Below are 16504 nucleotides of genomic sequence, written 5' to 3'. Positions count from 1 at the left end.
AGCCTCAAGTTTTCTGAGAAAGTTCCTGGGTTTGAGAACTGAATGGCATAATTGATTGTCTTGCTTCAGTGGTTTAGAGGAGCCTTTGCAGGTGTCTCTCTTGTTATTTCTGCTTGACTGTGGTGATATAGGCGGAAAAGTACTTATTTCCTCTCTTTGAGTCCTTTTATTGACATATGTCTGTGAATGGAAGCTCCTGTGCAGCTGACACTTTACCTATTCGCTGAGCAGGCAGGTAGATGTGCTTCAAGATGATGTAGAGCCACGACTTTAAAAAATCCATTTCCTTTGTGGTTCTTAACTTGATATTCAGAGGAACGTTACCCTAAAAAATGCACTGTCTGGAATTCTTAAGTGCAGGTTTCTGTTAGGCTGGATAAGGTTTGTTATCGAAAAGGGGAATCTTGTCTTCTTCATCATTTTCTCGTGTGTTCCCTCTGGCTTCTTTCTGTTGCCTCTACCTCGTGGTTTATTCAGATCAGCTGATTTGCCTGACAAAAAACAGGCCCACTCTAAGTGGTGATTAATTTTTTGCTGCTGATCTGACTTTCTGGCTAGCCACATGAGCTGACAAGGGACAGTAGGTGGGAACACGTGGTCAGGATGGGCAGAACTGTTGGTTTTTGGCAGCAGCCCACAGTGTGCAGTGTGATGGTGCTTTACTAACACATATCAGGAAGGGATGCAATTTCTGGAAAGGGTTTGTCAGGCTATCCAAAATATCTTGATATCTTGGTAGGTTTGRAATATCCTTGTGATACACTTGTTTGCACTCGAGCTTAAACTTAATGGTAAATTTCTGGGTTTGCATTGTGTCTTGGGGAGTGGTTGCATCTGTGTGATGTTTTTCATAATAATTTATKAATACATATTTTCTCCCTAAAATCTACATTAGCAGTTTCTATCAGGGAATAACTGTGTTCCAGGGTCACCTTAGAAATACATTAGCCTTGTGATTGTTTATCTTAGAGTTGCGTTCAGCAGAGGAAATCTCCCAGACCAAATCGATATGGTGCAATATACCTGGCAGTTAAAAGCCAAACCAAACCAAAACAACAGAGTCATTTGTGCTCTTKTGATCTATGGGGTGGATAGATTTTAATGACAAATGTTACATTTAGTATATGTACATTTAGAAACCCAAGCTTTTTATATTCTTTCTTACTCACTGATTCTCTTCTGGTACCACATATGGTCATGCAGAAGACTTGGTTATTCTGTGTACAGAGTTCTAAATGATGGCATATTTAGCCGTGCTGTTAACAAGCAGGATTAATAAAGTGCTGTAGAATGTTCTTTGCATTTAATAATGTAATGATGAGAATCAAAAAAGTGGGCTGCCATTACTCCTTTGATCAGAAAGTGGTGATTTGCAGTGCAGGTGGGTGAATGAAGGTTGRTTAAAGTTGGCAAAGGGGCTGCAGTGGAACAAGGGAGTGGCAGAGCTGCCCTTGKTCCCTTGTTCCCTACTTGATTCTTGGCCTGTCACATCTTGTGTGTGAACARCAGCCTAAAAATTCACATCTAGCAAGAGAAGATGAAATTTTAAAATCATTCAAAGCAGACTCTGCTGCCTGAGAGGTGGGAAAGGAAACAACAATGGTAACATGATAACTTGATGAAGGTTGTTTTTGCTGTATTTGTGGTTGCAGTGTCTGCTGCGGAGAGCAGCAGCAGTGAAATGATGGTTCTGCATGTGGGTGCCGTGTGTGCTGTGGGTGTCTGCATTCTGTGGGTGTCTGTCATCGCAGATGCCAGCTGSCTGTGGTTTTCTTGTTTGTTTATATTTTTTATTTTTTATGTATTTTTGCTAGAAAGTAAGCTTTTAATATTGATGTCAAGTAACCACTAGAATTAGTTACCTGGATAATGTAAACTAGATGTAAAATATATATTGATTTGGTCGAAAACTGTACATTTGTTGAAAAAGGATGATCTTAAATGATCCAGCAATTACAAGAACCACTTAGCATGACCTGGTGTCCTGTCACAAAGGAGGTTAGATGTAGTGGGGATAGCCAGAAGGATATCTGACACTGAATTATGTCTATTGAGGTGCCTACTAAGGAGCTTTCCAATTTTACTGCATTCTTCTGAAGTATAATGTAAATGTGTGGAGTTTCTTGTCATGCAATTTTGGCTGCATATCCACAGTAGTGACACAGCCAGGCATTTTTATAGAGGGCCCTTAGCATCCCTTAGTAGGAGGAACTGTCCTGACTTCTGGTATTTTTAAAGGATTCATSTGTTTGTGGATATGTATTCATGGTTGCTGTCTTTTTTATTTATTAGTACTTGTGCTTATATATGTAGACATAAAAAGAAAATTTTGCTGTAGAGCAACTAAAAATGTAATAAACAAAAAAGTCATGATTCCCTCAACTTTTCATTGCTGCTGTTCTTTTCCAAGGAAGCTGGTATTCTTAGCCTTTCTGGATTTAATGCCTATTGAAGGCCTGCCAGTAGTTTTAGAAAGAGTGAATTTGATGATTCGCATTATGCCATCCTGTCCCATGTTTCCCAGAGTTTTCAGTAAATCATTTGTTACAGCTGTACTATCCTGCATTGTGTTTATTTGGAGAAGTGTAGTTTGGAGTTGTAAGTGGTTCTTCAGCGTTTCCTCTTTGGTCCTCTGTCTACATGCTCCGAAACTTAATGTGCAGATTTCAATGGAAAGAAAATAAGAACAACGTTGATGCTGCTCCAAAATGTCTCCAAGTAGCTGTCCTTATTAATTAGTTAAATAACATGGCTGTTCTGTTTCTTGGGAGTTTTCAGGTCTGCAAACAAGTGTTGCATTTCTGTTGGATAGCTGAGTGTTTTCTTCCACTTTTAGGAGAATAAAACCCTTTCTGGCAGTTGGAAGTTACAAAGTATTCCCATGTTTGCCCTCTGTAGCACTGAATTAAGGGAGCTAATTTGGGGAGAATATATGGCAAAGAAAGGAAGAAAAGAAAGAAAGAAAGCTGTTTCTCTKCTACCCATTTTTCTTTGGTTTTAGTAGCTGCTCAAGGATTTGGAGTTTTGGGAACCTTTTAGAGGGCTGTGAGTCCGCTTTACAGAGAATGCTGCTAATTATATTTTAGGCCATTGCTATCCCCTCTCTATATGGACTTAAATGAGAGTCTGTGTGAATGAACAGTTTCTTWCAGGCAGTGTTGGTGAGATTTTTGCGTGTGTTGTTGTCTGACCAAGGCAGGAATATCTCAGCCGTTCCCTCTGGTCTGTGCCCAGGGTCAGGCTGAGGAACATACAAGACAGGGGAGGTCTCACCTCCCTTTGCCCTGAGTTTTGGCCAGGATGGGGGTTCAAAGATTCATTTCATATCATGTAGATGGGTTAAGATGGGAGGGTTACTCTGAGTCACTCTGTTATTCTGTAGATTCAGAAAACTGATATTCATYATCATAGACTGCTTTGTCCTTTTCAATGCAATGTTATTTGGTTAATGACATATTTTTACTTAGTGTATATGTTTTGTTTCTGCATTCACAAACCTGTACAATAGGTTTTGCCATGACTTAATAGTAATTCCTGTCTTTTCCATATTGCAGTCTACCCACATTGCTCGAGCCAGCTTCCAGGTTGATGCTTTTGGATCATCTTTCATCTTAGACGTGACACTAAACCAGTAAGTAATGGCTGTGTCTTACTCTACATTTGTCCAAGACCTGATGCCTCTGAAATGTAATTTTCTAGTGGAGATTTTAGAAGATGTATTATAGCRAAAATACTGGTTTAGTTATTGAGTTCATTTGTAGTGGTATATTGTAGATTCTTCTGTTACTTTCTCGAGCACCACTCTAGGCTTTGGTATTCTCACTGTCACTACTTGGTAGCTATTCCAGTATAGCTAACATTTTAATAGTGTAATTCCATTTCACAGAATCACAGAATGTTTCAGGTYGAAAGGGTTCACAGTGGGTCATCTGGCCCAACCTCCCTGCTCAAGCAGGGTTATCCCAGAGCGCACTGCACAAAATTGTGTTCAGATGGTTTTTAAATATCTCCAGTGAGGGAGAGTCCACCTTCTCTGGACAATCTGTTCCAGTCCATGGTCACCCACACAGTAAAGAAGTTCTTCCTCATATTTAGGTGCAATTTCCTCAGTTTCTGCCCRTTGCCTCATGCCCTATTGCTTGGAACCACCAAGCAGAGCCTGGTCCATCCTCTTGGCACCCTCCCTTTGGACACTGACAGACACTGGTGAGGTCCCTTCTCAGCCCTCTTTTCTCAAGGTTGAACAGGCCCAGCTSCCTCAACCTTTCCTCCTAAGAGAGGTGCTCCAGTCCTTTAATCATCTTTATTGCCTTCTGATGGACTTTTTTCAGGAGCTCYGTGTCTCTCCTGTTCTCAGGAGCCYRGAGCTGGACACAGCACTCCAGGTTCTGCCAGTTTATCATAAAGGCAGATCACTACACTCACACAGAGCCTCACTGGATATTAAAGGATGGATTTGCCAAAAWCTGGTAGCTCTGAGCATTTTAATAGCCAAGCGTAGAGTACTGAAGAAACAGCAATTGCACAACAGCTAATCCTCAAAAAACAATGAATAATTGGGAATGAAGTTTCTCCAGATGCGTTTACAGCCTTTTGGGAACAGTGAAGCATTATAAGGCAGTAGCACTGTGAACTTCAGGCYATGAGGAAAGACTGAATAATAGTAAGCTTGCAGTGAAATTTGGTGTGTGGCTTTCAGTAATGAGTTTTTGAAGTAGTCTTTTAGCAAAACTGTTTTAAAATAGAGCTTGCTTTGCTTTTCTGTTCTGAAGAGAAAAGAGAATAAATAATGTAGTAAATAGAAGTGTTTTGTTAAGTAATTCAGTGCCTAATAATTGAACACAATGTTATGTGGTTTGAAGTAAGTGTTTGTGTCCAATTCTACAAGTTTTTCTGGTGTAAAGATGAACTGTTCGGGTTGCAATGACATYCACTCAAATTTCAGATTCTTTTTTTTCACTTGTAGACATACTTGAAACAGTGGCAATTTCTTTACATGCRCTGACCTTGGTTAAAAAAACGCATGTGAATCCCTGCTGGTTACAGACAGTGGAGATGTTGTGCTGCTGGAAGGAGCAGGGAAGAAGCTTTTTTACAAGTATGAGTTTATAACAAATGTACTTTAAAACAGTTACAGAAGAAAAATATTCTGCTGAAAAGCACCAAATCCTCAACACTGAAATGTTTCTCAGAAGTAGCAATTTTGTATASGTATTTATACCTTACTGAGAGCAGGCTGCACAAACCTGTTTTAATTTGGCASGTTAATGGTGTGATCATAGTTCATTTCCAACAGGAGAGTGTTGTCCTTACAGTATGAATTTCAGGTCATCATGAAAAAACTAAACACATTTACTAATGGTCTTTGAAAAGAGAAGTTAAGGCTGAGATTTTATAAGCTGCAGCTCTATATGTTTAGGAAACTTGTAGGTAGATTTTTTTGTTTATTCAAATATACATATAGACACACAAACATATGTTCAATATTTTATTTGTTTTGAGCTGAGTGCTATTTTTGTGTCATTCCTTTATTGTCTTGGATGATATTGCACAAGTATGTGTATGGTAAGACTGTCAAAATGCTTTCTTCTTGTTCTTAAGAGTCACAGAATGCAACTTAATATGAACTTTTTTAGAAGGGCTACACTTTTTACAGTATGAAAGAAGKTCAAGCACAAATTGTGCAAAATGAAAAGGAGAAGGCTGCAGGCAAATCAAGATGTTTAGCTTCTGTCATGATATCTAAATCAACTTTTACACTACCTCTGAATTATAATTTGCAGATCATCAAATAAAAAGAGGGCCAGGTATACTAGAGCAACATTTCAAATGTATTCTGAATTATCACTCCTTTGGAAAAAATCTGTTTTATTCAGAGGGTTGTAAATGCTTTTTCTCTTTGGCAGTTCTTACTTTCCGTATTATGTTCTGTGTGTATATTTGGACCACAGTAGCTCTACAGTTGAAAAGCAGTCAAATTGTTGTAAGCAGCAAAGTTCAAGATTTTAGTTATCCTGTGGAAAAAATATCAGTTCAGTATTTATAACTGAACCTATCTAAAACATGCTGAAGCTGACCCCTGTGGCAAAATTCTCTCTTACATGTAATACACATTTGAGAAGTGTTAAAGGAGATATGGAGGACAGAGTGGGGGAAGTAATTTAAAATACAAAGGTTATCAGAAAGGAGGGACACTCCCTGCCTGTGTCAGTCTCTTTTCATGTTGTCTTCCTGCTGTTTAAAGCTTGGTGAGTCTGAATATATCTGAGCCTCATCTGTAGTTACRATATCATTGGTGGTCAGTCACAGTGAAAGTGTTCATTCTTCTGTATGGTTTCCCAATTTATGGAGGAAAAAAAGTTCAAAATTAAAATGAGAATAGCAAACAAGGAGCTTAAAAAAATCAGAAATTAAAATATGCTCCCGACTCCTGATGTTTGTCTGCAAATAGCTTTTCGTCCTGTGCTGCTTTCCATGTGGGCGTTATTTTCTCTACTCCCTTCAAATCCATCTTTTTATCTGTCAGATTCTCTGTTCCCTCTGCTGCATYGGCCTGTGCTATTTTATACATACTCCTGTTGTGTCTTCTATTTTATTTTAGGTTCTGTTGTGTTTGTGTATTTTTTATCTCTGTTCTTACTCAGTTCTCTAGAGACAGGCTTTTCTCTCTTGTCTTTTTCCACCGGGAATAGTTGTCCACTCTGCCATCACCATAGGTACTGCACAAATATCTTATTTTTCTTCAACTTTTCATTGTCAACTTTGTGTACACTCCCAGTTGAGGCTGTCAGGAATGTTAATGGTCTCCCACTTTTCTCTCTTTCCCTCACTGCCTGCCACCTTCTGTTTTACCTCTTCACTTCGCTYGCTGCTATTGATTTGGGGTGTTAGTTGAAGCAACTTTCCCTTCTTCTGCCACCTCACACAACAATGGCCTGCAACCAATATTCACTGATTTCTGCAGTGAAACTAGCTGGGAAGGTACAGGAAAATAAAATAGCAGAGCTTACACCGACATTTCACACATCAGGAAAACTGAGGGCCGGGACAGGRGCATTCTGCAAGTCCTGGCTGCAAGTGAGAGGAAGGAAATGAAAAGATTTCCAACTGGCATTAAAGTGTGGCAGTCTAATTTAACACTGAAATCTGGGTGCTTTCTTCTTGCTCATTTTGGATCTCAACTTGTTGCGATGTGCATTTGTTCACATTAAATGCAGATGTAAAATACGCTGACATATAACCTGGAATGACAAAAAGTAATAATAAGCTGTTAAAATTACAATGTAGTTTCCTTTTTTTTTTTTTTTTTAATTCCCAGCGATGGTAGTATTTTTCTCCACGTACATCACCATTCTTTCTCTCCTCCTTTTTTCCCCTGAGTTGCCATAGTGTCTCTACAATGAGCTTTTTTTAAGGTACAGTGTTTCTTTTTAACTTTCCTTGCCTGTTCAACTGGCTGAAGCTTTTACAAAGGAGCTTTCAGACTGAATCAGCTGTATTTTTCAAAGGTTCAATCTCTTAGGCAGAGGTTAGGGATGCATTAGTGACTTTGGTGTGTTTATGAGTCGGTTGCCTCGGTATCCTTATGTGTTCAGGGCTGCATCTAATGGAGCTGTTTTCTCTGGCCATCCTCATTAGTGCTTCCAGGGCTGGCCAGTGGCACAGGCAGGTGCTGGTCCAGCCTTCCCACCCTCCACGTGTCCAGCTCTGGCCACTGACCCAAACCTGTGCAGGGGTCACACGGCAATRAAGTGTTCTTCCTCATTTCCTTCTTTCAATTCCTCCCTGTGSTGGTTTKGCTTGGTCCATTTTTTAGTGGTGTGGGATTACCCTGTCCATCCTGGTGACACTCTGGGATGGAGCATGACCATCAGCTGCTTTCTCTTCTTGYCACACAAATTGAATTCCTTTGGTCCATGTTTTGGTGGAAGATGATCTGTACAGGAGTAGGAAGCTGGGTGAGATGTGGTCAGAAATTCTGCCACTTCAGGAAGCTCACACATCATCTGTTCCCACTGAGCACCTGGCCCTGTCCCAAAGGAATAACAGCACACTGTATAAATTGATGGTTGTGATGATAATTTAAGAAGGCTGAAAAACTACATATGAGGCAATTTTTAAAAACCTTTCAGTCATTCTATTCCCTATATGGAAAATAAACACCCCTTTCTCTTAGCTTATCAAAAGGTAGACAAAGCAAAAAAAGCTTATTCAGAAAATATTGATAGATCAATTTTAATTGAAATTTTTTCTAATTAGTGATACTGGAAGGTTCTTGGCACTCCAAGAGTTGAATTGTTTTCCTTCGCCGCTGAAATGTTTCTTGCAGCTTCTGCTGAGAAGGATGCAGACATTCCTCATACCTTATGGGGAATGTTTATTAGGAAYATCTTTTCACTAGAGTTTTGCAAACCTTACAGGATCAGATTGTAAACTCCATCAAAAAATCCTGAGAAGAAAAGCAAAATAAAAGGCAGCTTGACAGACAAGTGCCAGCTTTTTCATGAGGCAAACTGCTGAAACTTTGTCTGTAATTTCTCTTGGCAAATGATCTCCAACACTAATATCGATGTGTCATGTAAGCTGTAAATCTAAAACATATTCCTAAATTTGCTCTAAATTGTAAACATTTGGCTCTGTGGAATTCAAATGGATTAATTTACCCACGGGGTTTAAAAAATGCAGTTGGATTGTTTGCAGCTACTGCAGTTTTTGGTGAGTTTTTCTCCTGTGCTGCCCCGGGAGTCTTGTGCTTCTCCTGGTCACCCACAGGAAAGGAGTGAGAGAATCCTGAGAGAACCTGTTTTCCTTTCCTTCTCTAAAAGTGCTCCGTGGTTTCTGGTCTCTGCTACTCTTGAGGTGATGCCTGGTAACTGTTCGGGTGACTGTGTGTGGCAAGTGATGGTCAGATCAAACCTGAGSAGGAACAGCTCTTCCTTTGAGCCATTTTGGGCCTCCCTACAGTCCAACTCAATTCCTTATTAATTACTTTAATAAATGTCTTGGGTGCACGCAGTCCTAATTTTTCTCCCTAGTGGTTGGAATTTACTGGGATCGGAGGAATTCAATGTTCACTTTCCTTGTTCATGCTGCATTCAGGCTGAGGAGCCCCACTTGGGTATGATCACAGTTTAGTAATTGATTCTTATTTTAAATRATGGCCTTTTCACCCTATGAGAGTGCTCTGAAGATTTAACTGTAATATTTATTATCAATTTAGCATAATACAGATTAGCATGATAGTAGCATGATATAGACTGGGTTCAGGTCTTCTGATTGAGGTACTGAATTGTGTTCTGTATCTTTGATTTATTTGTTAAGTAATGCTTATGTGCTCTGTGATCAGGACCCCAGCTGACCCAGCAGGATTATTTTATTTTTTCTCGGCCCTCCTTTGAAGTAATTCTTTCCCCATCCCAGTCTGTGATGGGAAAGCATCATGTATGCTCAAAAGTGCAAACCAGACTTGACATGCACTTTCTTGCTGATACTGTTGCTTGATTTCAAAGGTTGATTTTGTTCTCTGGGAGGCAATTACTCTGTTGCTAACACATATTTTGTACAAACTGGCTTACAAACACATATTTTGTACAAAAAAATGACTTTTTTATGCTTATTGATTCTGCAGAGATTTCTGACAACTGATTCTGTTTGGGCTGAAAGATAAAGAAGGGTAAGGCAAAAATTCAGGTTTTCACTAGTGTATGACCGAACGTCCTGAGACTGGGGAGGATGCCTGGGATTATGCAGTTAGACCTGTTTGTAGCATCATCACTCAGGGTTTTTGCCTTTTGTGGTTGTTTTCTTTTTTTTTTTTTTTTTTTTTTTTTTTTTTTTTGTTTAAGAAGTATGTGAATTAAGAATTTGTCAAAATATAAATTGTTTTGATAGCTAATTACCCTACTTGCTAAACATTTGAACCACAGTTTCAATCTGAAAAAGCTCTGGAGCACTGAGTTTTCCTCCCACTGCAGTATGTATAGTGTATCAGTTCTTTTTGTTATTCAAGAGCCTGAGCTCCTGGATCTCTGATAAAATGGCACCTTTTAAGACTTTGAATAATTTCTGTGTCTTTTTGATGACCTCTCCAGTGTATCAGTATCCTTGCTGAATTGTACATTAACTACTGCCTTTTGTCAGTGTCACATGTAAAGGCAGCATACCTTTCACATTTCTAATTGAGATCCTTCTTTACATTGTTTCCAAACTTTTTTTTTGCTTTTAAACTCTTTTTTTCCTGACCTTAGAATTGGCTGTTTACTAAGTATGAGCTGTTTTCTTTGATCTTATGAATTTGTAATGCCATACAAAAAAATAACAGGTTACTTTGACAAGAAAAATTTTCGATAAGCCTATGTTGATTTTCAGTAAGTTAATCACCTTCCTTCAATTTATTTTGTACACTGTTCTATTATGCTTAAWACATCTCTTGAATGGGTAAATTGCTTTTRATAACTCAATTATRTTTTGTTTTCTATATTTTAATTTAGTTTTAGGTTAACAAATTTCTCTTTATTAACAAATTACTCTTTATTTCCCCACTATTGTCAATAGATTTGTTGATTTAATACCAGCTACTGGTAAATGCTGTTGAAATCAACACAGGTTTGCTGCTGACTTCAGCTGGATATGAAAAGTTTAAGTGATGTCTGWGAAATTCCTGTGCATGCTTAATTGRCATCCTGGTTAAAATGAGAACAGAAAGTAATTTATTTAATTTGCCTGGCGTTTCCAAGTGTGTCACTGTGCATCCCGTCATAAGATATTTCCCTGGCCCATTAAAAAACGTTTCTGAAAAGGTCAGTTCTTTGTTTTCCTCTCAATGGATGCGATAAAGAGTATTCTACTGTGTTWAGGCAATTGCATTTACTGGAAGCAGTGTTTGTTGGTTTAGAGTAATAAAAACATATGGAATTATCAGCACTAAGTAAATTGTCTTTCCATGGCCTGAATTTTTTTGACACAAAGATAATTACAGAGAATACATTACTGTATATTTGTGAGTGTGTGTAGGAAAAAAAAAGATTAATTATTCTGGAGAGATATTATCATTCTATTGCATGGTATTTTTCTTTCTTGATGATGTACTTTAGATTACCAGGTCATTTAGGAGAAATATATTTTACACACACATATACAGAGATACCTCATATGTACAGCTCAATCATGTGCTATATATAGCATATTTTAAAAGTAAAATGGCTCAAACTAGGGAAAGAATCAAATAACATTTCAGCACCTATGAATTTGTCTTCTAAGTGCCAAGTATCTCCAAGTGACATTAACTTTAACAGTCAAATAACCTTTAGCCATGGTGAGAGATTTAAAAAAAATAGTATTTTTGATTTAGCCTGTAAAAGGGGCTGTGGTAGTCAAAGTGTAATTTCTGGATTCACTGTTGAAATGGAATTAYATCTTTATATGCTAATATCAGTTTAAGCACCTGAGTTTTTTCTTGAATGTTTTGTTTGTRTTTAGATTACTGTCACATCTGTAAATAGTACAAAACAAGCCCTTGACCTTTCCAACTATTTCTTTATTTGGTTATGGTTTAACAGCTAAAACAGGATTCATGTTTACAAAAGCAAGTAGCAGCCATACAAGTTGGTCTAATAGGAGCAATTATTTTTTTATACTTGCTTTCTGTCACTGAGATTCTCAGACTGCCGTGGCTACACCACTACTGCAATCCTGTGAATTGGTACTTATAAACAGCAGGCAGAGTAAAACAAAGGAAGAGGGTAGTAAAGAGGAAAATGCATGAAATGGAATGTGAATAGCAGGTATTTTTTCTACTATCATTTATAGGGCATTCCTTCCCTGATTCATCAGCCTTCCTGCTGATACAGTTCCCTTCACTCTACTAGTGTTGTCCAGCCACTCTGCCCTGTTTTTAACTTTCTCCTTGAGAACTCCTTTGGTATCATAACCTTCTGTAAAAATAGCACTTACAGAAACAGAGGAAGTGCTGGAGGACTTAGCTCGGGGCTTAAATACTTTCCTCACCTAAGCAGTGAAATGGATTGAAATTTACTTTTCTAAAGGAGGAGYCAAGGGATGCATGGAGCTAGAAATGAAGATATGAAGAATGAAAATATTAAAAATTATTAGACTTTCTGGTGGGGAATTGGAGGAGCTAATGGATGGCTGGAAAACCATCAGCATACAAACTCATGGTTTTTAATTCTKTAAGATCATTGTATGAGGAATAGGTTAATCAGTTGTTTTCTGCTCAGGATRGTGGTCCTTCTTAAGAAATGTTTTTAGTCTAGAAACTGAATCAACAGGTGGTTTTAAAACAATATGTTGTTGTTAACATATGTAACATCTTAGCAAGCAAATAAGTGCTCAGCTTGCACACATAAACTCTCCTGGACTTCTTTGCTTTCTTTGCAGTATCTATTATAGATGTAAGATGCACCTTTGAAGCCTACACCTATTTCTTCCTGTGATTGTGTGGAATTTATACAGCATTTTTTAATGTGTTTTGTTATTAAGATTGAGGATGGGCATGCCCATGTTGCCTCACTCAGGCTGGAAATAGGCTTCTTTGCCAGACGTTCTYTATGGGGTGGTCTTTAATGTAATTGTTTGCATTTGGTTGGGACCTGCTAGTGGGTAAAACTGCAWTTGCAGACAATTGTGTCACCTTAGTGCAGAAAGAGTTTCCTTCAAGAAAACCACAAACAAATCAAATTCTGCACTTTGGCTTGAAAGGCTTCGCACACAGTGCTCCAATTTTCTCCCTGGCTATATTAGCATGAGAAGCAGCAGGTAACGACCCCCGCCTAATAACCCCTCTATGTGGGTGGACTTCTTTCCTCTTCCACAACATGCTCAATAATCAGGTTTTCAAATCCCAAAGCACYAATTACCAAATGCAAATGTGGCAGAAGTGCTGATGCTGCTCTTTGCCCTGTTTCCCAGGGGTGCTGTGGCTGAGGAAGCCCAAAGCTCCCCTCACCACTGGGGTTGTGTCCTGTCCCACTGGTACCACTGCTCCCAGCAGCTCGCTGGGCTGGGTCAGGGATATGTGGCCTTTWGTCACAGGGTTTTCATCCTGGAGGATGCTTTGGAACTATAGACTGGCTTGTGGTAGACAAATATTCTGCTGGTAAACCTCTCACTTTGGTATTACCAAAAGATTCTCTGTTTATGTGGTGTAGATGAGGATTGGCTTGGCTGTAACCTGATACTTTCTCAGTTCAAACCCCTGGACTCTTTTGATACTTWACAGGCCTTTGAACTTTACAGTTTGTGATTCATTGTTATTGTGATTCTTCTGTAAGGGACCGTCTATTTCTCTGTTTTTTTCAGTTGTGTGGTAATCAAATTTTTCTTTTAAATGATCTTCTGATTTGAACAGAACACGCTGTGTCTCTAAAATTCTTCAGATATCTAATTGCTTCCTATTTGGTTTTAGTTCTTCACTGTCCAAGTTGTATTATGAAACAGTAGTAGATGTATGAAGCAGTGAGAGATACCTTATCAAAGGAACCCCTTTTTTGCTTTTCTTTGAAATGTTTTAATAAAAGATTATGGAACCTGCTAGTATTACTATGAAATATAAATAAATTCATGTAAGCCAAAAAAGATCCCTTTATCGATTGACTGAAGTACTGGTTGTATGATAATAACTCTATTTCTTTAAAAAAGAAAWAAAAGACAAAACAATGTTAAAAGAGTATTTATCWTGTGTCCTTATTCTGTTCCATTTACTTTATTTCTAGCATCCCAAAGGAAATAAAATGCTGTCATCTAGTGTGATATACAGTGAGATAAAGAAGAAGAMTCATCTTGTACTTTTATTAAAGATGACCTACAAAGAGATATKTCTTCTAAATTGGGCTTCTGCCCTTTTTTGAGATGTAAAAGGTCATTTGAAAAGAAAAAAACATTTTTGCTCTTGATCGTCTTCCCTTCTTTTTCCAGAGAAACATAACCACTTAAAATATAGCTTTTTAATAGCTGAACTTATTTTTRTCCAATGTTGTTTACCTCATATCAAATCTTGTTCTTGCTGAAGGATCTATTGGGGAGGGTATAAACTTAAAGGAAGAATTGCAAATGTTAGGCTGTAATAATCTCCCAGAGTAAAACCCCTCCTGATGACGTACTAAAGGTTGGCCTAAATAYCAAAGATGTGAAATTTGCTTCAGAAGAACAACATTAAAGCATTCATGTCCAAAGGGCATGACAGATTTTAGGCTCTTGGTTGCATGTTATCAAATATACCATAGTGAGAGTTTTGAGACGGAATCATGGTACAAATAACTCAGTACCAAATCTTAAAGATTTTCTCTCTACAAAACAGTTCAGTTAGAGCAAAACTGTGCCCTTTCTGACTGTGAAWATGGTAATTCTGTGTGGCACCCATTCAGCCTTCCTTTCACAGAGACAGCCTTGGTGGCGACAGTAAAATTACAATTGTCTCACTGCTTATTATTGCTCTTGTAATGAATCAYGCTTTCCATTTGGTCTGTCAAATTTAGATAGTACTCAATGAAGTTTTGATGAGGGAAAGGAGAAAAAATGAGCTTGATGTAATATTTCTATAATAGAATTGTGCATGTTTTCAGAGCAAAGAAGTAAGGAAATTCTGATGCAACTCTGCTTSCTAAAGGGACAGCTATTTCTATGTATCATTGAAAGGACAAAAAGCTTTTGTTTTGTAGCCATATGTTTTAGCATCACCTCTGTTTTTGCTTAATTGTAAAAGCAAGGGAATTCTTCCAATTACTTGAGAGATGGTAATCCATCCAAAAGCATCAGATKAATGCATTATTGATGAATTTCTGCCTATGTCAGGTGGTCAATTTGATTACAGAAGAAACTTCCTAGAAATTAGCTGAGAAATAATAGTACATTGTACTTCACTCTGGAAAGCTGCTCATCAGCAAATGGCAATAAGGAAATGTGAAGCTGCAGAGAAACAGCAAGATTGAGCTGAATATGATACTGTAAAGAAGCTGCCAAGTCTAGCTAAAGAGATTAATATAAATACATTTCTAGTGTTAATGAAAAACGATGGCTGGAGCTTTTAATTTATATGTGCACGGCCATTGCTTTGGTATAAAGTTAGACGGTTTCTTTTGTCTTTCTCTTTTTGGAAGAATTGTTAAATCTTGCATTACAATGTATTTTCTGAGCTCACTCACTGATCTTTAGCCTCTACTTATCCCTAATCATTCTTTGATCTTAATTTCTTTTTTTGCTATAAGAGGATGTATTTCTCTTTGCTGATTTGCCAGAACATCGCTGCTAATGGATTTATGATGTGCTGGAGTTTTTACAATAGGCAGATAGAACAATATTCCRATGGCCTGCAAATATTTAATGTCTTGCCACTTGAATTAGGCAGCTACACTGTCATCGTGTTTTGCTTTTCCCTTTGCCTCTCTTAGATAGACTGTGGCAATTTAAAAGATGCAATTCATCACTTCTTATGGAATGTGTTTGTTTTCCATATTTGGTGGTATGATTGATACAGTTTTGCAGCTGGGAGTCTGAAAGATTAGGAGCTGATTCTTCTAAATTTCTGCCTTTTCCTTGATAACATAGTTCTTGCATGTATTTTTAGGGGTTTTGAGCTGTGAAGCTCACCTGAGTTCACCTCAATCCCAGTCCTGCTCTGTCTGGACAGCAGAAATGCAGTACTTTACCCCCAGGCATACAGGTTTGCTGTCTAATGTAATTTCTGTAATTTCTGTCAATTTCATTGACATCCTGTTGCATTTTTTCCAAAATAGCCTGTTAAATATTTTAATTCTTTTTTTTTTTTTTCAAACTTACTCTTATTCCTGGATGGACTCATTGTTTAAATACAGTAAAAAGAGTTTGACATTAAATGTTTGAAAAGTTAGTTTTCTTTTCCTCCTTCCTTAAAATCTCATATGAACATCCACTAAAACAAGGTTTTCATGTAAGTACAAACAAGGGAGAAAACTTCATTGAATGTTCCCTTAACATGCAGTCTAAGTTAAACTTCAGGGATACAGAGTACTTGCTGCTTTTGTTGACTTTTTGGACTTTGTACAGGGAATTACCTTCAATCAAATAAAAAACATAAAGCAAAATTTAGTTTATCAATATATGTTTATATTGGAATTGTTTTGATAGCCTTCCTGTTGGTGCCATGGATTAGACCAGTACAGTTCCACTTTTCGTTCATTGTGTGATTCAGTTGGAATGGGTTGAGGCTGTTAGAAAGTTCAAAGAAACATTTATTATTTGACAGTTCTTCACAAAGAACCCAATGAATTGTGTTACTGTCTGTAGTAACTTCCTCTGTGCTTTGTTTTAATAAATCTGTGCACACGTACACACGTACGGGTACATTTATACACACATATAAACACAGGGGTATTTCTGCCCTCCCTCCCTCTCTGCACAGGTAGGGATGCATTTAATATTTAAGTAATTCTTGCATGGCTCCTGTTGCTAATAGCAGCATAGAACAGCTGTTACAATGGAATTGTCTAGACATTGTCTGAGTGTGCAGACT

At 37.9% G+C, this 16504-nt stretch overlaps 1 long non-coding RNA gene across 1 annotated transcript in view; it reads left to right on the top strand.

Annotated features, from left to right (window-relative positions):
• LOC130583573 (uncharacterized) overlaps positions 1-16504 on the top strand; it is a 68794-nt gene that overhangs the window by 12698 nt on the left and 39592 nt on the right. The window contains exon 2 of the long non-coding RNA XR_008966437.1: positions 3555-3631. This is a non-coding gene — a long non-coding RNA (uncharacterized LOC130583573). The remainder of the gene's footprint in view (positions 1-3554; positions 3632-16504) is intronic.

This window comes from Malurus melanocephalus, unplaced genomic scaffold (assembly GCF_030028575.1).
Source record: "Malurus melanocephalus ecotype Western Australia unplaced genomic scaffold, MMel_1.1 scaffold_14, whole genome shotgun sequence".
Lineage (NCBI taxonomy): Eukaryota > Metazoa > Chordata > Aves > Passeriformes > Maluridae > Malurus > Malurus melanocephalus.
Note: the sequence above shows the minus strand (reverse complement) of the source record. Positions and strands in the feature narration are given on the sequence as shown.